This window comes from Pogoniulus pusillus, chromosome 25, assembly GCF_015220805.1.
Source record: "Pogoniulus pusillus isolate bPogPus1 chromosome 25, bPogPus1.pri, whole genome shotgun sequence".
NCBI lineage: Eukaryota > Metazoa > Chordata > Aves > Piciformes > Lybiidae > Pogoniulus > Pogoniulus pusillus.
The window spans coordinates 4,017,004-4,043,948 of NC_087288.1; the positions used below are offsets into that span (position 1 = coordinate 4,017,004).

At 45.5% G+C, this 26,945-nt stretch overlaps 1 protein-coding gene across 5 annotated transcripts in view; it reads right to left on the minus strand.

Annotated features, from left to right (window-relative positions):
* FILIP1 (filamin A interacting protein 1) overlaps positions 1-26,945 on the minus strand; it is a 121,053-nt gene that overhangs the window by 88,446 nt on the left and 5,662 nt on the right. For 4 of the 5 annotated variants that reach the window (XM_064164223.1, XM_064164221.1, XM_064164226.1 and 1 more), the window contains one exon: positions 1,026-1,166. The exons of the other annotated variant lie outside the window; for it this stretch is intronic. The gene's annotated coding sequence lies outside the window, so the exon portion shown is untranslated. The remainder of the gene's footprint in view (positions 1-1,025; positions 1,167-26,945) is intronic. 5 annotated transcript variants of the gene reach the window in all.

Sequence of the window (26,945 nt, forward strand, 5' to 3'; positions counted from 1 at the left end):
GATGTATTGCAGGTTTCAGGCAACTGAAAATAGAAAAGCTACACGAGCCATCAAAATTGCACAATCTACAACTTTCAGTTCCAGGAAGATTGTGTTTGCAATCCTTGACTACAAATGGAGCTGCTTTCTGACTGTTGAGATAGACCTTTTGGGGTCCTAATTAATATAGACAATCCTGAGCTTTCCAAATGAGTCAGAAATATGATTTGACAGTGGGCTTAAGGGTTTTTTGTAAGATCAGTTATTGATTGCCTTCCAGTCTTTGAACTGGGTTCACCATTTCAAAAGATGTTCCAGCACTGTGAGGTATTTTAAATCTGGAAATAAAGGTTACTGTATAAGCAATGGGATATTGGCAATAGGGCTTTTGAGAGATAGGCAAAATCCCCAGGCAAATACTGTGAGACACCCAGTATGGTCATGAAAGTAGTGATGCTTGCTGGACAGTTCCTTGTTATGCTAACTCAACAACTCAGGATGCTTGTTTTTAACTCATCACATTAAAAAAAAATCAGGGAAAGTAATGCACATGCAGGATGTCCTCTTAATCCTCAACAGTCTTGGAGGGTTTTGACAGCTCTGCAGTTCAGATGAGCCTTTGAAGGACAAGAGATGCTATTTTTATGGATTCACAGAGTGGTTTAGGTTGGAAAGGACCTTGAAGGTCATCTAGTTCCAACTGCTCTGCCATGGGCAGGGACACCTTCTGCTACACCAGATTGCTCAAAGCCTCATCCAGCCTGGCATTGGACTCCTCCAGGGAGAGAACATCCACAACCTCCCTGGGCACCCTGTTCCAGTGTCTCACCACCCTCACTGGAAAGAATTTCCTTCTAATCTCCAATCTAAATCTGCCCTCCTCAAGCTTCAGTACATTCCCTCTCATCCTGGAGCTGACATCTGCAGAAGTTCAAATGCTGCTTTCAAGACATGCTTTTGCAACAGCAGCTCCTGAATGTTATTATCTGAGCTCCACCTGGCAGCTCCTTCATGGCAGCCAGACAGCCTTTGGTGTGGAGTAATACCTGTATTAAGGGATGCTTCCAGAGCAGAGGCTTCGTCAGAATCTAAGTCCAGAGTGGTGAAGAGGGGGTTGAGGATGGAGGCGTTCCTGTCCCATTGCTCTGCTGCTCCCACCTGAGGCTGATTGGGGTCCCTGCTGCTCCCTAGAGAAAAGATAAGGGCTGCACCACAGGACAAAGCCAGAAGCAGCATGTTCTGCTTGCTCTGCCTGCCAGCCAGCAGGCCAGCTAGAAAACACAGAATTCCAGACTTCAAATGGCTTGAAAATACTGATGTGTTTTAATTTAGAGACTGCCATGGACTTCATCCACGTATCTCCAGAGCCATCACAGAGCACAGCCACCTAAAGAACTGTGAATACATTAGCTGACATTATTTACCAACCCAGGTAGTAAAAAGTCACACTCCTGCTGCCTCCTGAGAGCTAGCACCACTTTAAAAAGTGCTTTCATTTACAATAACACCAAGTAATCACCTCTATCCTTCCCAAACCCCAAACAGCTGTAAGGAGGGGAGGTAATGAGCTGGTAGGCAATGCAGTGGGTTCCTCACTGAGTAGACTACTTCTGCAGAATACATGGAATGTTCAGACAGTTCTGCTCAGAAGGTTGTTGTCTCTCATTTTACCAACATCATTACCACTCCTTGATGTGTTTTGTGGATGGCCAGTGTGTTTGAGAATGAGAAAGGAGGGAAAAAATAAAGGGCATATTTCTTTGACTTAGTATTTCTGTGTTATATGTGACTGCTACTTACCACAGAAAGTGATTACAATTATATATATATATATAGAATCATAGAATCAGCCAGCCTGGAAGGGACCTCCAAGATCATCCAGTCCAACCTAGCACCCAGTGCTAGAATTACAGTTCCAGCTTATTTATTGTCAAGGCCCTGAGGGTCCAGGACCCCATGCCAGCCCTGCTGGAGTCATCAGCCCCTGCCCCAGCATCAATGCAGCAGTCAGTTTCCAGCTCCCCACAGCCCTGCCATGTCCAGCTATGGGTGCCACCAAGCTGGGTCTGCTCATGGCCCTTCCCGAATCTCTCTCTCTATATATATATATAGTACCTTGTTTCCCTTCCCTATACCTTTTTGTAACTCCCCTTACCTTAAATACCTTTCATCTATTGTTAAAGATGTTTTTTATTAACTTGCAAATGGAAGCAAGGCTATTCTTTGGGTGTTTCACCCCTTTTCACTCTATATATCTAATTCCTTTCTTTCCAAAAGGAGGAGAGGGGAAGGCATCCTATTATTGTATGGTTCTGTTAGGCTTTGGGCTCTGGGAAGCTAAATCAGACTAATACATTAGTGTAGCAAAATAACCCAGCAATGCCTCTCCTCCTCACTAGCAGAGGCATCCTAGACTCATGGCCCCAAGCACTTGGGTGGCAGGCTCAGCATGACTGGGAAAAGGCTTCTGTATGAAGCTCCTCTTGAAACATGATTAAAACATCAACTCAGCAAGGATTAGGAAAAGGACAGCCAAAAAGATTGCTGTCATAGAATCATAGAATCAACCAGGTTGGAAGAGACCTCCAAGATCATCCACTCCAGCCTAGCACCCAGCCCTAGCCAGTCAACCAGACCATGGCACTAAGTGCCTCATCCAGGCTTGTCTTGAACACCTCCAGGGATGGTGACTCCACCACCTCCCTGGGCAGCCCATTCCAATGCCAATCACTCTCTCTGCCAACAACTTCCTCCTAACATCCAGCCTAGACCTCCCCTGGCACAACTTGAGGCTGTGTCCCCTTGTTCTGTTGCTGGTTGCCTGGCAGCAGAGCCCAACCCCACCTGGCTACTGTCCCAGACTTACCAGCTGTGACTCAGGAGCATCCTGGAGGTTTCCAAGCAGCTATGTCTCAGGGTTTGTGTGGGGCAGGTGGCTCCCAGCTGGCGCCCATTTGGGCACCCATTGGTTTCTGTCCCGGTTTGGAGCCATGAGCTACCCAGGACTGGAGCACAGAAATGATATTTACTCCTTCCGGGCGGTAAAAATGGAAGTCCTGCACACTGACTGGGAGTTCAAAGGGAGACTCTCGTTGCAGGTGCACAGATGCAAAAGGCAATGGGGTAGAATGAGTACATTCACAAGCTAGGCCAAGCCTATTGGACTGAAACCTTCTAGACTCTTCCACGCCTTCCGCTCTCGGCAGGCCTGAGAGTAGGCCAGAACCGCCCTCCCCAGAGGGCCTACCAGGCCTCAGCAGGCCGCATGACGCAGCTGCAAATCCCCTGCCAGCAGCAGCCATCTCCCACACACACCCCCTGAGATAAGCAGGGACCTCTGCTCTGCGTTCCCAGAGACAGGAGTGAGGGGAGGAGAGGCAGGGAGGAGAATCACAGAATCATAGAATCAGCAGGTTGGAAGAGACCTCCAGGATCATCCAGGCCAACCTAGCACCCAGCCCTATCCAGTCAACCAGACCATGGCACTAAGTGCCTCATCCAGTCTTTTCTGGTGCCACATCCAGCTGGCGGCCAGTCACTAGTGGTGTCCCTCAGGGATCAGTGCTGGGCCCCATCCTCTTTAACATCTTCATAGATGATCTGGATGAGGGCATCGAGTCAGTCATCAGCAAGTTTGCAGATGACACTAAGCTGGGGGCAGATGTGACTGAGCTGGAGGGCAGAAGGGCTCTGCAGCGGGACCTTGACCGCCTGCACAGATGGGCAGAGGCCAATGGGATGGGGTTCAATAGCTCAAAGTGCAGGGTGCTGCACTTTGGCCACAACAACCCCATGCAGAGATACAGGCTGGGGTCGGAGTGGCTGGAGAGCAGCCAGACAGAGAGGGATCTGGGGGTACTGATTGATACCCGCCTGAACATGAGCCAGCAGTGTGCCCAGGTGGCCAAGAGAGCCAGTGGCATCCTGGCCTGCATCAGCAATGGTGTGGTCAGCAGGAGCAGGGAGGTCATTCTGCCCCTGTACTCTGCACTGGTCAGACCACACCTCGAGTACTGCGTTCAGTTCTGGGCCCCCCAGTTTAGGAAGGACACTGAGATGCTTGAGCGTGTCCAGAGAAGGGCGACGAGGCTGGGGAGAGGCCTCGAGCACAAGCCCTACGAGGAGAGGCTTAGGGAGCTGGGGTTGTTTAGCCTGGAGAAGAGGAGGCTCAGGGGTGACCTTATTGCTGTCTACAACTACCTGAAGGGTGGTTGTGGCCAGGAGGAGGTTGCTCTCTTCTCTCAGGTGGCCAGCTCCAGAACAAGAGGACACAGCCTCAGGCTGCGCCAGGGGAAATTTCGGCTCGAGGTGAGGAGAAAGTTCTTCACTGAGAGAGTCATTAGGCACTGGAATGGGCTGCCTGGGGAGGTGGTGGAGTCGTCGTCCCTGGGGCAGTTCAAGGCAAGGTTGGATGTGGCACTTGGTGCCATGGTCTAGCCTTGGGCACTGTGGTAAAGGGTTGGACTAGATGATCTGTGAGGTCTCTTCCAACCTTGGTGATACTGTGATACTGTGATACCTCCAGGGACAGCAACTCCACCACCTCCCTGGGCAGCCCATTCCAATGCCAATCACTCTCTCTGACAACAACTTCCTCCTAACATCCAGCCTAGACCTCCCCTGGCACAACTTCAGACTGTGTCCCCTTGTTCTATTGCTGGCTGCCTGGCAGCAGAGCCCAACCCCACCTGGCTACAGCCTCCCTGCAGGCAGCTGCAGACAGCAATGAGCTCTGCCCTGAGCCTCCTCTGCTGCAGGCTGCACATCCCCAGCTCCCTCAGCCTCTCCTCACAGGGCTGTGTTCCAGGCCCCTCACCAGCTTTGTTGCCCTTCTCTGGACACCTTCCAGCACCTCAACATCTCTCTTGAACTGAGTGGCCCAGAAGAAGCGAGCGACAGCAGCCAGCCACTGCCCTATAAGCCATGACACCGGGGAGCAGAATACAGCAACAATGTCACAATATCCTGGGACCACCAGCTCCATCCACTGGGATTTTCTGTCTCTTTTTAGAGGGCTTTGTCTCTGTGGTCTTCCTAAGGGAACCTGGGTCCCCAAATCAGCACACTATGGCACAAGAGACCAGAGAATACTGCATTTGACCCAATATCCTTTCCTCCATGGTCCTGGCAGGTGGTGGGACCAGTTGTCCCCATATAAAATCATAGACTCATAGAATGGTTTAGGTTAGAAGGAACCTCAAATCTCAGCCAGTTCCAACCCCTTGCCATAGGCAGGGACACCTCCCACGAGAACATGTCACTCAAGGACTCATCCAGCCCAGTGCTCTGGGACCATTACAGTAAAGAAGTTGCCCTTGTGTTGAGGTAGAACCTCCTGTGCTGCAGCTTCCATCCATTGCTGCTTGTCCTATCCCAGGGAGCAGTGAGCAGAGCCTGTCCCCCCCCTCCTGCCCCCCAGCCCTCAGATAGTTATAAACATTTATTAAATCCCCTCTCAGTCTTCTCCAGATTAAGCAGCCCAAGGTCCCTCAGCCTCTCCTCATCAGGAGGTGCTCCAGTCCCCTAATCATACTCTGGTTGACCCTCTCCAGCAGATCCCTGTCCCTCTTAAACTGGGGAGCCCAAAACGGAATGCAGTACTCAAGATGAGGTCTCACCAGGGCAGAGGAGAACCTCCCTTGATCTGCTGGACACACTCTTCCTAGATACACCCCAAGATCCCATTGCCTTCTTGGCCACAAGAGCACACTGCTGTGCCATAGTTAAATATATCAGCACTTTAGTTAAGATGCCCTAAACCTTCTGTACTGCCAATTTCAATCAGCAACTTAGAAAAAAAATCCCATTCATTTTAATAAAGATCCTCCTAGAAGATTTCAAAGCCTTTACTCAACCTCCTAAATATTTGGCACAGCTCATTCTTGCAAGCCTGAGATGATTACTCTGTTTGCTATGGCTTCTTTTATTATGCTATTATACAAGACTGTGGTACCATGTCATTTGTAGTGCATTACCTCAGACTTGTTCAGGTACAAAGATGGACTTCTAGGATGATGAAGGGAATAGAGAACCTATCATATGAGAAGGCAAAATGAAGGGCTTGGCTGGTTTAGCTTAGCAAAATAAAAGCTCTTAAGGGATCTAGTTTCTGTCTATAAATAAATATAACACAGAGGCAAACTTGAGGGAGGCAGGAGAGTCACTTGAAGTAAATGACAATGTTGGCAAGGGAACCCATTGGCACAGATTGGCCAGAATGTAATCTGTGCTGGAAACTAGAAACAGTTTCTCACTTGGAGCAATGAGATTTAGGAAGAATCTCCCAGTTGGAATAACAGCAGCAAAAATCTGAACTACATTCACAGTGGAACGTGCTAGGTTTGTGAGGGAGATTATAAAATGGGATTCCTGCAGTAGTAGGAGAGTACATTTGATGATCCATTAGATCCTTTCCAGTCCTGTATCCTACATAAAACTGTAGTACATCACACAGAACCTGTCCTTCAACCATGTGTGCTTCAGAACAAGATATGCCAGCATATGCTCCCCAAATGGAGAGCCACAAAAATAATCAGGGGGTTGGAGTGCCTCTGCTACAGAGACAGGCAAAGGGAGTTGGGGTTGTTCAGCTTGGAAAAAAGGAGGCTCCAGGGAGACCTAATAGCAGCCTTCCAGTATCTGAAGAGGGCTACAAGAAGGATGCAGAAGGACTGTTTCCAAAGGCCTGCAGTGACAGGACAAGCAACAATGGTTTCAAACTAGAGAAGAGCAGATTTAGATTAGATGTTAGGAAGAAGCTCTTTACTATAAGGATGGTGGAGCACTGGAACAATTTACCCAGGCAGATGGTTGGGGCCTCATGCCTGGAGATATTCAAAGTGAGGCTTGGCAGGGCTGTGGGCAACCTGATCTAGTCGAGGATGCCCCTGCCTGCAGCAGGGTGGATTTGGACTCGATGACCCTCAGATGTCCCTTCCAACTCAGACCATTCTATGATTCTACATGGTTGGAGCTATTTAAAACCAAAAGAAACCAAATCGACCCCTCCCCAGCCAAACAGTTCAGTTTAAGCATATTGGTTCAAAGTAAACCTTAAATAATTTTCTCTCCCACAATGACAATAAATTCAATAGAACCCAAATGCATTACAAGATAAACATCTTTCACATTCAGTTGTCCATCACTGAAATTCCTGGGATTATTGGTAATTAGTTCTACTTGTCCTCTAGCACTGTTGAAGGTTTCTTTAGAATTTGGTGCAGGATTTTATCCATGACTTTAAAACCTTTGCAGATGAAGTTCAACTGTTATTTATGGCATTTTGCTCCGAGCTATAAATTAATTAAGGACAAGTACATTTTTGTGCTAATGCATTTTATGTTGGAGGGTATCCAAAAAGATATAGCCAAAGGAATAGAATTGGGATTGTTTCTCATTTACTTTGGTCATAGCATGGGTTGTACACGTGAGGGGAAAGACATTTTGTTCAAAATGAAGCCATCTGGTTTTGGAGATACTTTATGAAACTTCATGCTTTAAAAGAGTATGCTAAGTTTGAAGTAAGACTCCTGAACTTCTGCAAATCAGAAAACTTCTTGGGTTAAAAAAAAAAATAGTTGGGGTAAAAAACTACTTTCACCAAAAGAAGCAAAATAGTTAGATGAAAAATAATCATTGACAAGAAGTATTTATTTCTGAATGCACTCACATGCAGATACACACAAAGTCCTCCAAGGGAGGCCAAATGATGGCCACGGTGGCAGCACACACATTTACCAATTCTAAACAGGAAAGTGATAGTCCCTATTTGGAATGGTGATAGAAAAACCAGTACACTACCTTCATACAGGCTCACAGGTTCACAGATTGCACTGGGTTGGAAGGGACCCTCAAAGGTCATCTTGGGCAACTCCCATGCAGCCAGCAGGGACACCTCCAAATAGATCAGGCTGCCCAGGGTCACATCGAGTCTGATCTTGAGTATCTCCAGACATAGGGCCTCAACCACAGCCCTGGACAACCTGTTCCAGTATTTCAGCACTCTGGTTGTAAAAAATTCCTCCTGGTGTCCAACTTAAATCTCCCCTGCTTCAGTTTCAAACCATTGCCTCCTGTCTTACCACTACAAGTCCTTCCCCAGCCTTCCTTTAGGTTCCCTTCAGATATTGGAATGCAGCTATAAGATCTTTCCAGAGTCTTCACTTCTCCAAGATGAAAAATCCTAATTCTTTCAGCCTGTCTTCATAGAAGAAGTGCTTCAGCCCTCTGATCGTCCTAGTGGCCCTCCTCTGGACCTGCTGCAGCAGATCCACATCCCTGTTGTGTTTGGGGCCCCAAAGCTAGACCCACTATTCTGCATGAGGTCCCATTAGAGCAGAGCAGAATGGCAGAATCACCTCTCTGTGAGGTGTGCTAGCACAATGAAAGCAAACCTTACTATAAATACCCCCAAAACTTTAGCATAAGATTATATTTTATGGTAATTAGTAATAACTTAATCTGGTTCACTCTACTCCCACCTAAGGTGGCTTCATAAACCTAATGTCAGCTTTGTTGGGTTTGTCATGAGCAGTTCATTTTGTTAGCCCGTGAAGTTAAAAATCTGTCCCCAGTTTCTTGTGAACAAAGCTAAGTTCAGCTCTTCAGATTCAGCATCAGACAGTCACAAAGAAAGGACCCAGCAGAATGAAAAACATCTCCCCATTGTCATCTGTTAGTGGGTAACTTAGGATCTGAATTATTGATTTCTGACATCTTTTCCTACCTCACATTAAAAAAAAAGGCATCTGGAGGCATTGTAAGCTTCTGGCTTTAACTAGACGTGGTGAAAATCAAGCAGCCATTTACATTTGTGTTTGGCTACAAGGCTTTGCATAAGTTTTTTCATTTATTAGCTTTCACCACATGCACACTCACTCCTGCATCGAAGGAGCATCCACCCATCTTCTCATTCAGCATCCCTCCTTTAGGCTTCTTTTTATTCTCTCAACTAAGCAATCACAGCTCCACTTTTGACTCACAATGCCAGTGATTGTCATCGTAGCTTCTCTTTCTATCCCCTTTGTCTACCTTTTAAGGATTCAGTCAGAGGACATCCACATTTTTTGAGTTCCTGATTTACCTCAGCGGTTCACATGATGTATATACATCAAAACAGTCTCATTTCCTCCTTAAACTGCCACTTCTCTCTCAAGCAAAAGTAGTCCTTGATTTGAGCAGAAACTCTACGTGCTCTGAACTCTTTCAGGAACAAACAGGTCACGAATGAAGACCTATGAATTTTCAGAAGGCTGATCATAGAATCAAGCAGGTTGGAAGAGACCTCCAAGGTCATCCAGCCCAACCTAGCACCCAGCCCTATCCAGCCAACCAGACCATGGCACCAAGTGCCTCATTCAGGCTTTTCTTGAAGACCTCAAGGGACGGTGCCTCCACCACCTCCCTGGGCAGCCCATTCCAATGCCAATCTCTCTCTGTCAACAACTTCCTCCTAACATCCAGCCTAGACCTCCCCTGGCACAGCTTGAGCACTGGAGCCCTCAAAACCAGACTTCTTCATCCCACTGCAGTGTTGACATGAAAAACATATTGTTATCTCAGTGAGGATGCTTTTACTGAATTGTTTTAAAGGTAAATATTATGCTTCCTGCATTGTCCAAATGCAAAAAACCTTCTATTTTTAGAAGGCATACTCTAATTCCTACCCTGCAACAACACTAACTGTATCCTCAGCTAAAGTACACAAAAATCATCATCTCCCAGCAGGTGCTCTGGAGCTGGCTTACGTTAAACTTAAACCACAAAAAATCTGTTGTCATTGCTGTGCAGTTCAAGTGAGAAAGCTGTTCTTGCAAAACAGCATTTAATGGGCCTGAAAATAAAACAGAGCAGCAGGGAACTGCAAAATGTTATCTCAAAGGCACTTGCCTCACCCTTAAACCACATCCAAAATCAACTCTTCCCATGGACAGAAAGAAGGGCAGAGCCTGCTGCTTGTCACTGGGCATGGTGAAAGAGTTGCTCAGATGTCACAGTCCTCTTTCCAGTAGTGATTTTAAGCTTTCAGTAATTCCATAAGCACCTAAAATTAAGGGTGAACATCTTGAACAGTAAGGATCTAAATATGATGTATATTTTGAGGTTTCTCTTTATTGACACAAAAGTTGTTCCTCAGTAAGTTTTCAGCTGAATTAGGGTTGGAGTTGCAAAGTTTTTAAACAATCGATATGAAGTTTACAGAAACATCCATCCAGGTTGGAAGAGCCCCTCAGGATCACCAAATCCAACCTATAACCCTACTCTACAAGATTCACTTTAAACCATATCCCTAAGCACCACAGAATCACAGGATTAACCAGGTTGGAAAAGACCTCATCGAGTCCAGCCCATCACCTAACCCTTCTAATTAACTAACCCATGGCACTAAGTGCCTCATCCAGCCTCCTTTTAAACATCTCCAGGGATGGTAACTCCACCACCTCCCCAGGCAGCCCATTCCAATGCCAGTCACTCTTGCTGGGAAGAACTTCTTTGTAACATCCAGTCTAAACCTGCCCTGGTGCTGTTTGAGACTGTATCCTCTTGTTCTGTCACTGGGTGCTGGGGTGAAGAGATCAATCCCTGCCTGGCTATAGCCTCCTTTCAGGTAGTTGTAGATAGCAATATTGTCTTCCCTGAGCCTCCTCTTCTTCAAGCTGAACAACCCCAGCTCCCTCAGCCACTCGTCGTAGGGCTGTGCTCCAGCTCCCTCACCAGCCTTGAAGTGAGGTGGCTGGAGCACACACCACCATGTCCAAATGACCCTTAAACACTTCTAGGGTTGGTGACTCACCACCTCCCTGGGCAGCCCATTCCAATGCCAATCACTCTCTCTGCCAACAACTTCCTCCTAACATCCAGCCTAGACCTCCCCTGTGGCACAACTGGAGACTGTGTCCCCTTGTTCTGTTGCTGGTTGCCTGGGAGAAGAGACCAATCCCACCTGGCTACAAGTTCACAAAGCTATCACAACTGAAATTCCACATAAGCATAGTTTCAAACTGTTCTCCTCTTTCTCTTAGCTATTTGGTTTCAGGATCCCTTTCTCATGGATGAATTGGCAAAATATGCATCACTCAAGGCTCCGTGAAGAATGTAGCCTCTGCTCTGCTTTATGTCGGATGATTTCATCAGCTCTCAGAGGAGGGTTTGAACAGGGATGTTGGCACATAAAAGCCCTTTTGGTTTGCTTTAAAGTTGTGATGCTTTCATTTCTATTTTTAACAAGAATCATAGAATCAACCAGGTTGGAAGAGACCTCCAAGGTCATCCAGTCCAACCTATCCCCCAGCCCTAGCCAGTCAACTAGACCATGGCACCAAGTGCCTCAGCCAGGCTTGTGGCCCTTCTCTGGACTCCTTCCAGCACATCCATAGCCCTCTTGTAATAGGGGCTCCAGAACTGGACCAAATAAGTTCTTTGCAACAAGAGTGGTGAAATACTGGAACAGGTTTCCAACAGATGTGGATGAGGCCCCATCCCTGGAGATATTCAGGATCAGACTTGATGCAGCCATGGGCAGCCTGATCTAGTTGGATGTGTCCCTGCTGACTGCAGGGAAGTTGGCCGAGATGACCTTTGATGGTCCCTTCCAACCCAATGGAAGCTGTGAACGCTGGGTGAAATACATATTTCAGTGGCTCTTAAGCCTGGCATAGCTTACACAGGGATGGCAAAAGTCAGTTCACTGCCACAGAGCAGTTCTCTGGCTGAACTCCAGCAGATGACTCTGGAACGCAGAGACAGTAAAGCTTTTCAGCAAAATGCTTATGGCATTGTTTTCACATGAGCAAACATTTTTTTTCTCTCCTCTCATTCCTGGAAACACTCAAAGCATTCTAGCTGAAAGTTCCAAAACCAATTCAGACTCAGTCAGACATCCAGCCTAAAAAACTGAAGTTTGGCAAATCTGTAAACAACTGAGCTTCATGCAAGGCTGGATTTTGTAATGAAAAGTGGCAGGCAAGCTTAGATAGGGGTCTTGTTATCAGCCTGCTCTGTGGTATCTCCTCTCTACATTGCAGCTTAGGACAGCTGGCAAAGAGAGCTTTTTACATAGCACAGAATATCTGCTCAGATTTATACTTGCCATTCTCATCTTGCCAATTCCCAGCTGATTAGCTGTGTTTTGTTAGCATGATGACAAACTAAGACTAACAGAAAGCCTTCAAATGCCTCTGTTATCAGAGTTTTCAGATTCTTTTCTAGATCAGAAAAATCTCTGTAAGCTTCCCAAAAGTATCTAAGTGGAGCATATCGATTTGTCTCGGTTTTCTCATGACTTTGAGGAATGACACACAAAGAAAAGGGCAACAAAGTTGGTGAGGGGTCTAGAGAATAAGCCTTGTGAGGAGCAGCTGAGGGAACTGGGATTGTTTAGTCTGGAGAAGAGGAGGCTGAGGGAAAACCTCCTCACTCTCCACAGCTCCCTGAAAGAAGGTTGTAACGAGGGGGTGGTGGGGATGGTCTTTTCTTCCTAGTATCGGGTGATAGAATGAAACGGCCTCAGATTGGGCCAGAGGAGGTTTAGATTGGATATCACTTGGTGCCATGGTCTAGCCTTGAGCTCTGTGGTAAAGGGTTGGACTTGATGATCTATGAGGTCTCTTCCAACCTTGGTGATACTGTGATCAGGAAAAGTTCTTTACTGAAAGAGTGGTCAGACATTGGAACAAGGTGCTCAGGGAGGTGGTGGAGTCATCACTCCTTGAGGTGTTCAAGAAATGTGTGGATATGGCACTTCAGGAGATAGTTTAATGGCCATGGTGATCTTAGGTTGAAGGTTGGGCTCAACGATCTTAGAAGTCTCTTCCAGAAACTCAACCCTGCAATTTTAGGAACATTTAAGGAAAGCTACTGAAAGCAGTTGGCTTAAATCACCTACTTCTGTTTCTAGAATCACACCTATGAAACTCAAACTGCACCTATGCTGCTGAGATTATCAACAAACCCATTCCCTCCCTTGAGAAAGAAACATTTTTAAAGATGCTAAAAATAAAAGCTGGAGATTTTATTAAACAAATGCCTGTGCTTGTGTGTGTAACTGGAGCATCAGAAGCAGTCTCTGCTCTGGCTTTTCACTACCTTATTCTCAGTGCATTTCTTGGTTTCTTAGAGAGCACAGGAAATAAGGAGAGGGTCATGAGCTGACATACACAGCACGTTCTCAAAGATGCTCAAAGAAGTTTTTACCATGCTTTCAGCCAAACTTGCTGAAGTTGTTTCCTTTATTTGATCTGCAAATTACCTATTTTGGTAACACTCTGAAAATACACCAAAATAACTGCACATCAGCAATTTGTGTTTTTCTGCCTGCAGTGCTCTATGACAGCATTTTAAAGATGAACCTGACACTCTACCAGGCTCTTTGTGATGTCCTTGGAAATTTTAGCCTATTGACTGTTGATGGAGATTTAATGTAGGCTGTTTTGATAAAGAAAGTGGTTTGATTGTAAGGGTTATGCAGATGAAATGCTGCTTCTCAGAGTTAGAATCCAGATGACTCTGCTGAACTGCATGACATAATAGCAGGGATTTTAGCATTCTTGAGAAGCCAGCGGAAGGAGATTTGTACCCAAAAAGAAAGACAAACAAAATTAAAATACAACAGTACCTGAGCAAATATTCCTTGAGCTGCCAAATGTTACATGATCTGCTGTGGAATCATAGAATGGTTTGGGTTTGAAGTGATCTCCAAAGGTTATCTAAGCCAGCCCCCTGCAGTAAGCAGGGACATCCTCCACCAGATGAGGCTGCCCAGCACCTTGTCAAGCCTGAACTTGAATATCTCTAAGGATGGAAAGATCTTATTTCCTCCCTGAGACTCCATGAGAGTCCCACCATGAGAGTGATGAGACCCTGGAATGGATTGCCCAGGGAGGTGGTTGAGGCCCCATCCCTGGAGGGTTTTAAGGCTAGGCTGGCTGAGGCTGTGGGCAGCCTGCTCTAGGGTAGGGTGTCCCTGCCCATGGCAGGGGGGTTGGAACTAGATGATCCTTGCGGTCCCTTCCAACCCTGACTGATTCTATGATCTTCACTGGACTCAAAGAAATCCTAGGTTTGCTGCTTTCTTCATAACATAGAGACATCATATTATTTATCTGTAGTGGTAGATATGTTTTTCTGTGATGACTTAGTGCTTGCTTAATATTCTCTCTATGAAGAGAAATGGGAATCTGAGATTAATGCCATTAATTAAACCCATTCTTGTAGCTTACAGAAGGGCTGGGACACCTGCATGCTATCTCTAATTGCTCAAGGAATTGCTTTTCTCAGCCCCTGGTGCTAGAGCTATGTAACACTATAAACAGAGAGATGTATCCTGGTGCCAAGTCTTTGGCCCCTGGGAATTTCCACCACAGGGGGCATGGAAGCAGAACAGTCTGATTAGAGCCTGCAGCTGAAATTAGTTTCTTCTAGCAGACAATTTGTCCAACCTAAAAGCATGGGTTTGAGTACTCAGAAGCAGATTTGGGTCAAATTCAGTATGAAGTTTCAGAGAAACAAAAACTGAAAGGTATGAACTGAAGGAAAAAAAATCCTTTCTGCCATTTCCTATCCTGTTTCCCCCCATTAACAGAACAGGAAGTCAAGAAAGACTATCAGGCTGAAGCAGAAAAAAAGAGGTTTCTCTGCCCTCTTTTTCCACATTTCCCAATTCCCTGTCCAAGCCCAGGAGTAGTTTAAGTTCTTACAGGATGAAACAGTTGTTCACATTGTTTGCATTATTCAGAACGGATATTTGAATAAAAAATGAGTGAATGTGGGGTGTCAGGGAGGAAACAAGAACAACTCTATCATTTTGCCTTTAGTTTTGGGTTTTCATAGAATCATAGAATCAACCAGGTTGGAAGAGACCTCCAAGATCATCCAGTCCAACCTATCGCCCAGCCCTATCCAGTCAACCAGACCATGGCACCAAGTGCCTCATTCAGGCTTTGCTTCAACACCTCAAGGGATGGTGCCTCTACCACCTCCCTGGGCAGCCCATTCCAGTGCCAATCACTCTCTCTGCCAACAACTTCCTCCTAACATCCAGCCTAAACCTCCCCTGTCACAACTTGAGACTGTGTCCCCTTGTTCTGTTTCTGGTTGCCTGGGAGAAGAGACCAACCCCACCTGGCTACAATGTCCCTTCAGGTAGTTGTAGACAGCAATGAGATCACCCCTGAGCCTCCTCTTCTCCAGGCTAACCACTAGCTCATGTTCTGGTGAATATCTAAGCCTTTCACTCAAAGGAGGCTTTTTTTGTTTCCTGTGAGGAGTGAAGCAGTCATCTCAGAATGCCTTGCACTTGAAGTATTTTCCTGGGAGGTAGAAGAATGTGCTTTAATCCCTGTATTGTGGCAACAAAATATTCAAACCTTTCCCTTTCTGGGTTGCTTTGGGACTTCCTTCTCATGGTCTCAAACTCCCACTTCCTGTTCTTTAAATTTTGCTGTAAGAGTCCCATAATAAAACCAGTAAAATATTTAATTCAAACAAAACCTAATGTACCTCACTGCAAATCCTGGGAAAAAAACCACGTAGCAAAGCATTTATTTGGGTTTGGTTTGTACAGATTCCACCATCAAGACAAAAAGGGCAGATAAATGTACAGTCTTCCAATACCTGAAGGGACCCTACAGGAAGGCTGGAGAGGGACTTTTCATAAGGGTGTCTAGTGACAGGACAAGGAGGAATGGTTTTAATTATAGAATCATAGAATTGTCAGGGTTGGAAGGGACCTCAAGGACCATCTAGCTCCAACTTCCCTGCCATGAGCAAGGACACCTTGCACTAGATCAGGTTGCTCAGAGCCACATCCAGCCTGGCCTTAGGAACTTCTAGGGATGGTGCTTCCACCACCTCCCTGGGCAACCTGTTCCAGGGTCTCACCACTCTCATGGTGAAGAACTTCTTCCTAACATCCCATCTGAATCTACCCACTCCTAGTTTTGCTCCATTCCCCCCAGTCCTATCACTACTCAATATCCTAAAAAAACAAACCCTGACTGATTCTATGTTGCTATGATGTTATGCAGTCCTATACACAGTGTTATTTTTATTCCCAGATGCAGATGCCTCTGTTCTTGGAGCATGGGAGAGGAGATGAAGAGACAGGAGAGGTGCTGTTGCCGTGTCATCAGTGACTGTGGGATGGCTGATGCACTCCCCCACTCTCAGCCCTCTTTCTGCTGCTCCATTACAGTGACCAGTATGAGTAACAGCATAATTCCAGAGCTGCACTGGGATGCAGGTAAAGCCAGAAGGAAGGCAACATTTTCAGCCTAAGTAAGGGAGCTTTGAGATAGGGTTGATGTTGGGGTAAACTGAAATGTTATCTGTCAGCTGTAGCTGTCAGCAAAAATATTAAAGAAAGAGCAGCTGCATCATGCCACAAGCAGGGGAGTGGAGCAGTCAAAGCTCCAAAATAGATTTCAGAGTCAGACAGAGTTTTCTTTTAATGAACCCCAGTAATAGTTACAGATTGTTTATTTTCAACTTTGCTGTGAGCCAGCTGATAACACTACTGCTTTTAAAATGCTGTAAACAAATACTTGAGATGCACGTAAAGAAGGGCTATTTAGAACAGGACTTACTGAAAGGTATGTTACTACTCCTAGAAAAATGGAATTATTTTCAGCTTCTGTAGCTTTGAGTTTGCCTTCTCCATTTTGGTAAGTGCTGATATTACAGAATCATAGAACGTTGTGGGTTTGAAGGGACCTTGAGAGATCATTGAGCCCAACCCCCCTGCCAAGGCAGAATTACCTAGGGCAGGCTGCACAGGAAGGCATCCAGGTGGGTCTTGAGAGTCTCCAGAGAAGGAGACTCCACAACCTCTGTGGGCATCCTGCTCCGTCACTGTCACCATAAAGGAGTATCTCCTGATGTTGAGGAGAAACCTCCTGTGTTCTAGTCTATACCTGTTGTTCCTTGTCCTATCTGCAGGCACCACTCAAAAGAGCCTGTCACCATTTCTTTACACTCACTCCTAAGATATTCATAGACATGGATAAAATCCCCTCTCATCCCTCTCTTCTCAAGACTATAAAATACACCTTGAGTGCTGTGTCCAGTTCTGGGCTCCTCAATTCAAGAGAGATGATGAGGTGCTGGAATGTGTGCAGAGAAGGGCAACAAAGCTGGTGAGGGGCCTGGAACACAACTCTGTGAGGAGAAGCTGGGGGAGCTGGGGGTGTGCAGCCTGCAGAAGAAGAGGCTCAGGGCAGACCTCATTGCTGTCTGCCACTACCTGAAGGGAGGCTGCAGTCAGGTGAGGTTGGTCTCTTCTGCAAGGCACCCAGTGACAGAAGAAGGGGACAGAGTCTCAAGCTGTGCCAGGGGAGGTCTAGGCTGGATATTAGGAGGAGGTTGTTGCCAGAGAGAGTGAATGGCATTGGAATGGGCTGCCCAGGGAGGTGGTGGAGGCACCGTCCCTGGAGGTGTTGAAGCAAAGCCTGGATGAGGCACTTAGTGCCATGGTCTGGTTGATTGTCTAGGGCTGGGTGCTAGGCTGGACTGGATGAACTTAGAGGTCTCTTCCAACCTGGTTGATTCTATGGTTCTATGATTCTATTCTATGAAAATCACTATGACCATGAAAATGAAAACTGATATGACAATGAAAAATCATTATTGAAATGAAAATTATTGGCTTATCATAGCTCCTTTAGCATTTTTCCTTTCTCTTGTTTTAGAACATTTAATTAAGTATCTAAGCTATCCTCTAAATATTTATTGAAGAGCAACATCTTAGAATCTTTTTGAGTTGCCACTGAAGAAAGCATTAAGCAGCACTCCCTCGTGGATCTTGAATTCCAAGATAAGTGTAATAAATCTTGTGGCAGGGTGTTATTGTTTACTGCTTGGAAAAACTTATGCAAGAGCAGAACACTGTTCTGATGTTTGAGCTGCTGCTAATGAACTACAACCAGGCAGGGTACATTGCCATGAGTCAGGAAATCTGGATGTTCCTGGACAGAGGCCAAGGCAGCTTAGACAAATCAGAGATGTGATGTATATGTATCCTCTGAAGGAGATACACTTAGTTATTTTCAGACATCTCAAGCTGCCTGATTCAAGAAGCAATGGAATGACCACCCTGAAACAAATGTGTTAGCTGCCTGTTTCTCAGAGTTCCTTCTTTGCACATCAGGAAAGCAAGAGTGAAGTAGGCTGTCCAGGGGAGCTTAGAGATTAGATACTAGGCTCAGTCTTGAGACAGTAGGTCCAGATCCCTGAGAGTTTAACTTTGTACTTTCACTACAAAAAGAAACACACACACCCTTCCCCCCTCCTCCCCCGCCCCCCCCCCCCCCCCCCCCCCCCCCCCCCCCAAAGAAGAAAAAAGAACCCTGATAAGCTACAACTCACTGTGAGATTTTAAAGAGACCACTGGAACTCAGAGTTTGCTAAGGAATGTTTGTACTGTTGTACAGTTGGGAAGAAGCTTCACTCTCCAGAGCACTGAATAGTTTGTCAGAATGCTGCTGTGTTTCAGTACAGCACCACAGGATGTATGGAACACTCCAGCATTTTTTGAACCTTCAAAATGTTTTTAAAGTGGGCCCATGTTTTCCTAAACCCCCCTGACAGAACACTGGAACAGGCTGCCCAGGGAGGTTGTGGAGTCTCCTTCTCTGGAGATACTTAAGATCTGTCTGGATGCGTTCTTGTGTGACCTGGTCTAGGTGATGCTGCTCTGGCAGGGGGGTTGGACTGGACGAGCTTTCAAGGCCCTTGCCAGCCCCTGCCACTCTGTGATTCTGTGATCCTGTTCTCCCAAAGCTAGCTGGGATCATGTAAAAGGATGCCACTGCTTTCTTCTCCCTTTTATTCCCCTTTCTTAACATAGCCATACCAGGAAACTTTCACCATTCATTCTCCTCTACCCTTTTTTGGTAAGGATTTTCCTTATGATCCCACAGCCCTTACCTGCATCATGCCTCAGGGAAGGAATACAGCTTTCACTGCCTCTCCCAGCACAGAAGCAGTTTTCCCTCCACACAGCTTTGCTGGCTCACCCAGGTAGATGGATGGCTGCTTGGACTTCCACATTTCACACCTTCTACTAAGGGCAAGTTCTCATAATAAAGACCTGACCACACTATCATAAAATCCAAGGAAAGGTAATTTCTTATCTCATTCTTTTATGCCCTGAAAAGGCTCTTGAGTAAACTGAGAATCACAGAATCAGTCAGGGTTGGAAGAGACCACAAGAATCATCTTGTTCCAACCCTCCTGCCATTGTCAGGGACCCCTACCCTAGATCAGGCTGCCCACAGCTTCAGCCAGTCTGGCCTTAAACACCTCCAGGGATGGGGCCTCAACCCCCTCCCTGGGCAACCCATTCCAGGCTCTCACCACTCTCATGCTGAAGAGCTTCCTCCTCACTCTGACTCTCCCCACCTCCAGCTTTGCTCCATTCCCCCTAGCCCTGTCACTACCTGAAATAACCTCCAGAGCTCCTATTTTGATCTGGATTACCTTTGTGCCTGCCTTGACAGCTGCTGCTGCCATCACACCATGGCAGGGCATTGTGTGACAGACCTGTGTTGCCTTTGATGATGTTTTGGCAGCAGTGGCTGCAAACCTTGGTCTGCCTATTCTGTGGCATGGCATATACATGAGTGTGGGACTCTACTCTGCCCTTGGACTCACTTTTTCTCCTATCTACTACTGCTGCCAACTGCACACATTCAAAATCTTGAGGTAATCTTCCAAAGCTGTGTTTCAGGAGATTCTGAGGCAACACATTGTCTTATCAGGTCACAGACTAGAGCTTATAGACTTCAACTCTTTCAAAGCCATGAGGACTGTTTTCTAGCTTTCTGTTTTCAATTAAGGCTGAGAGTCCTGGAATGTCAACCTAATCCCTAGGCTAAGTCCTTCCTTAAAAAAAAAATCTCTGTTGCCATGAGAGTCACCTGAGGTGCCACCATCACTTTAACAAAGCAGAAGGACTCAACACCTTGGCTACCTGCTAAGTCTACAGGACATTTCTGTTCTCCAGGAGTTCTCTCTTCCCCCCATTCAGTACATGTAGTCTGTGTGGCCTCCTCATGCCTCACAATCGCTCTGTGGCTATCCCACCACCAGTTAATCTGGGCAGTCACCACCTGCTCACCCCTTCCATTAAAGGTGCTTTTCCTCCAAATTGCTTGGTTTCCCCAGCAGCTTCCTTCTTGCACCAGGCAGCTTGTCCTGAGAATTCCCATGAAGGGCCACAAAGATGCTCAGAGGGCTGCAGCAGCTCTGCTCTGAGAACAGGCTACGAGAGTTGGAGCTCTTCAGTCAGGAGAACAGAAGGCTTTGAGGAGACCTTATAGAAGCATTCCAGTATCTGAAGGGGACCTACAGGAAGACTATTGAAAAGGTTTTGTAATGACAGGACAAGCAGTAATGGGTTTAAACTGGCAGATTTAAACTAGATGTTAGGAAAGAGTTCTTTACAGTGAGGTTGATTAGACACTGGCACAGGTTGCCCAGGGAGGTTGTGGTTGCTCCCTCCCTGGAGGTGTTCAAGGCCAGGTTGGATGAGGCCTTGAGCAACCTCTTCCAGTGGGAGGTGTCCCTGCCTATGGCAGAGGGTTGGAACTGGATGATCTTTGAGGTCACTTCCAACCTAAACCATTCAATGATTCTGTGATTCCCCAAATAACATAAGCTGACAGCACCACATTTATCCTATGATTTCTTTTCTGGTTCAACCAAACCTGAGAGAGAATGGGCTTGGTTTTCCTAAAGCATCTTAATAGTGACACTAGTTGGTTTTCTATTTTGATATGGTTTTGTTCTTGCAGCTTCCTGGCCACATCTCTGATCCTCCTATTTCCTTACTCTGCTGTGCTTCACCAGCTTGGCTGATTTCTTGCTACCCCAGGACACAGCTGTGTTTCCCTCTGGGGAGCTCCACTAAAAATACATACTCTTGTCATTCAGACTAATTCAACTTCTGTTCCTATTGCTCCCGGCAGAATCTGGTTTCCAGGGAGGGCTATTTAAATCTCCTTATTCAAAGCTGTTGACCTGATGCTCAATAGTGCAACATCTCAGAGTGTCCAAGTCACTACTATATTTATTCTTGTAACATCCCAGGTGTTATTACAAGTGTAGAATAAATAACTTGATGAGGAGCATACAAAGAGTCCCTGATGCAAAAGCCACCCATTTAAACAGCCTTCCTCCCCCCTGGTGTCATACTTAGCACCTCACATAGTAAGGTAACATGCTTTGCTAGAGATGAAGAGCAACATCCAAACATGGCATGAATGTTTTGGAGAGAGAAGTAATGCAGCAAATTGTTTCTGATTAATAAGCAATCAGATGTTCTGCGACTCTTACAGCCTGCTCCCTGCAGTGTTAGTCTTTGTTTACACAGCTCCTGCTGGAGGTATCTAAATTAACCCTCCCTCATTTTGAGATGCTCACTGCTGCCTTGGAGGGAGTTTTGCAGTGGCAGCAGTAGCCTGTAGAATTGTTCCTGCTCTATTTACTCCTTCAAAAGCTTGTTAGGAACTGTTGTGCTATGTTCAGGGTATTTGCTGGACTGCTTTAAGTGGAGTTTTCAGCTCGTTTCTGATCTTTCCCAGTTTCCTTCATGCGATCTAAGCTAAGGAGAAGTTCATTACATTATCTATAGCTAACATCACCTATTTTTCTAGCACTTAATTATTTCTGAGAGGCCTGCACTGATCTAGATTGGATGTGTGGTTATGATACCAAACAAGAGCTAGAAACTAGTATCACTGCAGTGCCATTTTCTTGGAGTCAGGCAGCTGTGTCAGTGCTACGGAGTGTGCCCTGAACAGGTCCTCAAGCTCCTTTCTGCAGCAAGAGCTGAGTTTGCTCTAGACAAGTACAACAGGATTTGAGACCTCTACACTCTGCTGGCTGTGGGAATGCCCCAGCATTTCCCCACTCATCTCTACTGATAATGGCAAAATTTTGGTTACAGTGTAAAGCTTTAGGAACATTGCTTACTGATTCATCTAACAAAAAGAATACTTTTGTTCAGTGGTTATTACTGATAAGTACAAGAAATCCTATACAGAAGGACTGGATGCCACATACCTTTAAGTGCCACAAAGCCACTGCTTTGTCCTTGCTTCATGCTACATTAATCACCATCAGGAACCTTTAGATGTTTCCACAACCAAGACCTTTTCTAAACCAAAAGAGCCTAAGCTAGTCTTCATCTGGAAGTCCTGGTTTCCACACGTGCATAATGCTCTGTTCCTGATTAGGAAACAATTGGAAGAAGATGTTCAGGGAGAAAAGTGAACTCAGCAGTGGAAGCAGGCTCCAAGCTTTCCTTCCTCAAAAGCAGCATTTCTGTTTCCCTTCCTTATTTGCTCATTACTTACAAGCTCAGTGATGGCCTTTGAGCTACCTGGAAAGATGAAGATAGAATATACTGAGCCTTATTTTTCCCCCACAATTCTTTTGCAGACAGGTGGCAACTTAATGGCATCCTAATGCTAAAGGTTTGGCTTTCAAATAGACTGTGGCAAGGAGGAGGAAGGTGTGCATTCTAAAGGCTGGAGTAAGCTAGGAGAGAAAACTACACTCAACAAATCTGATTCTTTTGCTTATTTTAGGCTATCACACACCAAACATAACAAAATAGAGTGACAAAATCCTACAGATCATGCTTCAGCCTGATCTAGGTGAACCTGCTTTGGCAGAGGAGTTTGACTATATGATCTCCACTGCAAGAATTGAGGCTGTTCAGCCTGAAGAAGGCTCCAGCGAGACCTTATAGTGGCATTCTAGTACCTGAAGGAAGAGTACAAGAAAGCTGAGGAGGAAGTTAGTGATAGAACAAAAGGGAACAGACTGAAGCTTGAGGAGGGCAGATTTAGACTGGACATCAGGAAGAAATTCTTTACAATAACAGTGGTGAGACACTGGAACAGATTGCCCAGGGAGGTTATGATTGTTTCCTCCCTGAAGATGTTAAAATCCAGGCTGCATGAGGCTTTGAGCAACCTGGTCTAGTGGAAGATGTCCCTGCCCACACAGGGGGATTTGACTTAGGTGGATCTTTAAGGTCCCTTCCAGCCCTAACCATTCTATGAAATCTATGAATTTCCAGAGGTTGCTTTCCAAACCCTACCATTCTGATTCTTTTGCAATTTTTAAGTGCCAAAAGCCTGTGATTTTTACTGCTGCCAGCCATCTCTCCAGCCATCCCTTCTTCAGCGTATGGATTTCAGTGCACTGATTATCATTGCTAGCAAAATATTCCTCAACCAGCCATGTTCAAAACTTTGAGATCCAAATCAGATGTGAGAGCTCACAATACTTAGAAATGGAAAACACTCAAGACAATTGAAAAGAATCAAAGCCCTGAGAAACCTGAGCAGACTCTGGAGTTAGTCTTGCTTTGAGTGAGACTGAATAAGTTCTGTCAGCTCCTCCCTCTACCCAAATTCTGGTTCTTCTAACTCTGTAAGTGGCACCTGTCATTCAGAGGACATGCTACTGCGACCCTGCCTTTCACTATTTGCATAGTGATGCCTCTTGTGCTTTTGCAGAATCACAGAAATATCCAGGTTGAAAAAGTCCCTCAGGATCACCAAGTCCAACCTAGAACCCTACTCTACAAGATTCACCTTAAACCATAGCCCTAAGAACCATGTCCTAGTGACTCTTAAACACATCCAGGGTTGGTGACTCCACCACTTCCCTGGGCAGCTCATTCCAGTCCCTGAACACTCTCTCCATGGAAAACTTTTCCCTAATGTCCAATCTAAACCTCCTAAGCCTCAGCTTGAGGTCATTCCCCCTTCTTCTGTCTCCAATTACCTGTGAGAAGAGACCAGCGGCAGCCTCTCCACAATATCCCTTCATGTAGTTGTAGACAGCAATGAGGTCTCCCCTCAGCCTCCTCTTTGGACTCTCGCTTCTGGCTCATACCACTGCAGGCAGCAGTGGTTCCCACAGCCAGCTGCCTCATAACACATGGCTCCTCTGTTGCCATGTGCATCCCTCTGTGCAGACGTGACATCTTGTTCTGCGCTGTGTTTGACATGCTTGAGGACATCTAGCATGGCATTGTTCCCTCCCTTCTGTCTCCTGGCCAGAGTCAAAGGTCAGGATGTTTATTTTTCCCTGAGGAATTTTATCAGACTGAGGAACTGAAATTCTTATCTACTGGAATATAATTCATAATTCCTTTTTATCAATAGGAGACTTTGTAGAGGGATAAAAGAAGGAAATACACAGCACTCTAGAAGAAATACTGTAACCTTTCACTTAAAGTTTAGATCCAAGAGACTTTGTGAGTACAGATGGTGGGACAAGTGAGATTTGGGGGATAAGCAGGAATGCCAGATAGAGGAATTGAATAACTTCAGCATGAGAGAGAAATGACTACTTAATTATTTTGTTATTTATTTCAGTCAGCCCAGCACTGAAACAGTCCTGGTTAACCACATGTGCTTTGCCACCCTTGCATTTTTGCCCTTGCTTATGCCTTTCAAAGAGATCTTTTAACAGTTAAAATGTTCTTTGGGTCGCTTAACCGCAGAGGGTGAGATTTTGTGATGACCCTATCTATTATACTCACAACTTTGAGCTTGAGGAGAACTTGTACGTGTTTTCCTTTGGTGTGTGTTTGTTGTCACAGTAACTGCAGTTTTCCCAATAAATGGAAATTGCATCGTTTCCTCGGCGCTCAGGTTATTGCACTGAAATAGCACCATGAACTCACCACCACTTCTCCCTTCCTGTTGTCAAGCCAGCTCTCATATAGCTGCAGGAACAGGCACTAAAACAGGTTAGCTCAGATATGTGTGCCCCTTAGAAAGCTGAAACAAGTCAGCCTAGCCCCACTACATCCTATGACTCATGCCTGTGTGGGAAAGACCTTATTTTCACAGAGATCTCTTAGATAAACAAGGCGAGTTGGCAGCAGTTCGATTACACTGATGTTAGCAGCCTCCTGCTTTCTGTCTCCTTCATTTGCTTTATACTTGCTGAAAAATGCAAGCAGGCTGATAAACTCTAAGGAATATTCTTGTACCAAGGACATGTGAGTTTTCATTTTCAATTACTTTCTTAATGTTTCTTTTTAAACAGAAGGAGCCTTAAAACTGCTCTCTAAAGGAAAAAAATTCCATTTTCCTTATTACAATAGAATTAATTTTCCTCAGTTTTCCTCTTAAAGTTCCACAGGGCTCTTGTTCTATGCACAGCCATAGCACATTAGTTAGCTAGATACCTCTTCCCCCCCCCAAACCTAGAAGCCTCTAAATACTGTGAACTTCAGATCGTAAATGGATTTAGCTTCCAAAATACGACTTTGACATATGCACTGGAACAACTTTTTGAACAGCATCAATCACAAAACGTTGCACACTTTGACACCACTTCCCCAAAAAGGCAAAGAAAAGAAAGCCATTTTTGCTGTGTAAGGGAGCTCTTAAAGTAAATAAATCAAACTGAAAAAGTTTATTGGAAAGTCACTGAGGTCTTTGCTCTGGTTCCGAGACCCTGCCAGCATGTGTCTGAATGAGTCTGGCCACTTCACAGATTGTAATTGCCATTTTATCAGCTCTGAAATGAAATTCATTTGGACAACATACAGCAACCTCTTTGAATTACACCCCCCCCTTTGCTTGTGTCAGCTAACAGCAACTAGATGGGTTGCCCATTTAAGGGAAAAAGTACAAGCTCCAGCCTATTTCCCTCTGCTTGGGATGTGTTTGTCCCACTCCTTCAGCACTGCATTCTGCAATGCCAGAAAACATTTCCCTTCCTACCAAGGGCACACACACATGTGCACACATTTTCTGATTGTCAGCACTCATATTGCTGGAAAATTAAGGAACTGGATGTTGGAATTCTTAATTTTCTTCTCAGTTGTAAAACACCACAGGCAGCAAGTTTCTATCAGCTATGGGGGGAAATAAAAGCAGTGCCATTTTGATGCATCGGAACACTACTTGCTAAAGAGTCCAGGATAAATCCTGTCTTTTAGCAGCAAATGATTGCAGAATAAAATGCAATTGTGCTTTTAGAATATTTAAAGTTGGACAAGATGATCTCCAAGAGTCCCTTCCAATCACAGAATGTTAGAGGTTGAAGGAGAACTTCAGAGATCATTGAGTCCAACCTCCCTGCCAAAAGCAGCATCGCTTAGGGTAGTCCACACAGGAATGCATCTGGGCAGGTTTTGAAAGCCTCCAGAGAAGGAAACTGCACAACCTCTCTGGCCAGTCTGTTCCAGTGTTCTGTCACCCTCACTGTAAAGAAGTTTCTCCTCATCTTGAGGTGAAACCTTCTATCTTCCAGTTTGTACCCACTGTTCCTTGTCTTATTACTGTGCACCACCAAAAAGAGATTTACCCCATCCTCTTGACACCCACCCCTCAGGTATTTATAGACACTGATCAGATCCCTATTCAGACTTCTCTTCTCAAGACTAAACAGCCCCAGGGTTCTCAATGCATTTTAGGATTCTATACATGCTTTTAATTGTAGGAATTGCATCTTTCTCTGCATTTGCAAAGTCTGTAAACTTGGAGGAGACCACAATCTATGTAATCTTGCATACCTCTGGAGCTAGGATTTGCATGGTTTACTTGTGGAAATGATGTACAGATACAATCCATCTTAAACTGAATATATATGTGTGTGTATGTATATATAAGGGGGTTGTAGCCAGGTGGGGTTGGGCTCTTCTCCCAAGCAACCAGCAACAGAACAAGGGGACACAGTCTCAAAGTTGTGCCAGGAGAGGTCTAGGCTGGATGTTAGGAGGAAGTTGTTGCCAGAGAGAGTGATTGACATTGGAATGGGCTGCCCAGGGAGGTGGTGGAGTCATCTGGATGTGTTCAAGAAAAGCCTGGATGAGGCACTCGGTGCCATGGTCTGGTTGATTGGATAGGGCTGGGTTAGACTGGATGATCTTGGAGGTCTCTCCCAACCTGGTTGATTCTATGACTCTATGATTGAATATATATATAAATGAAATT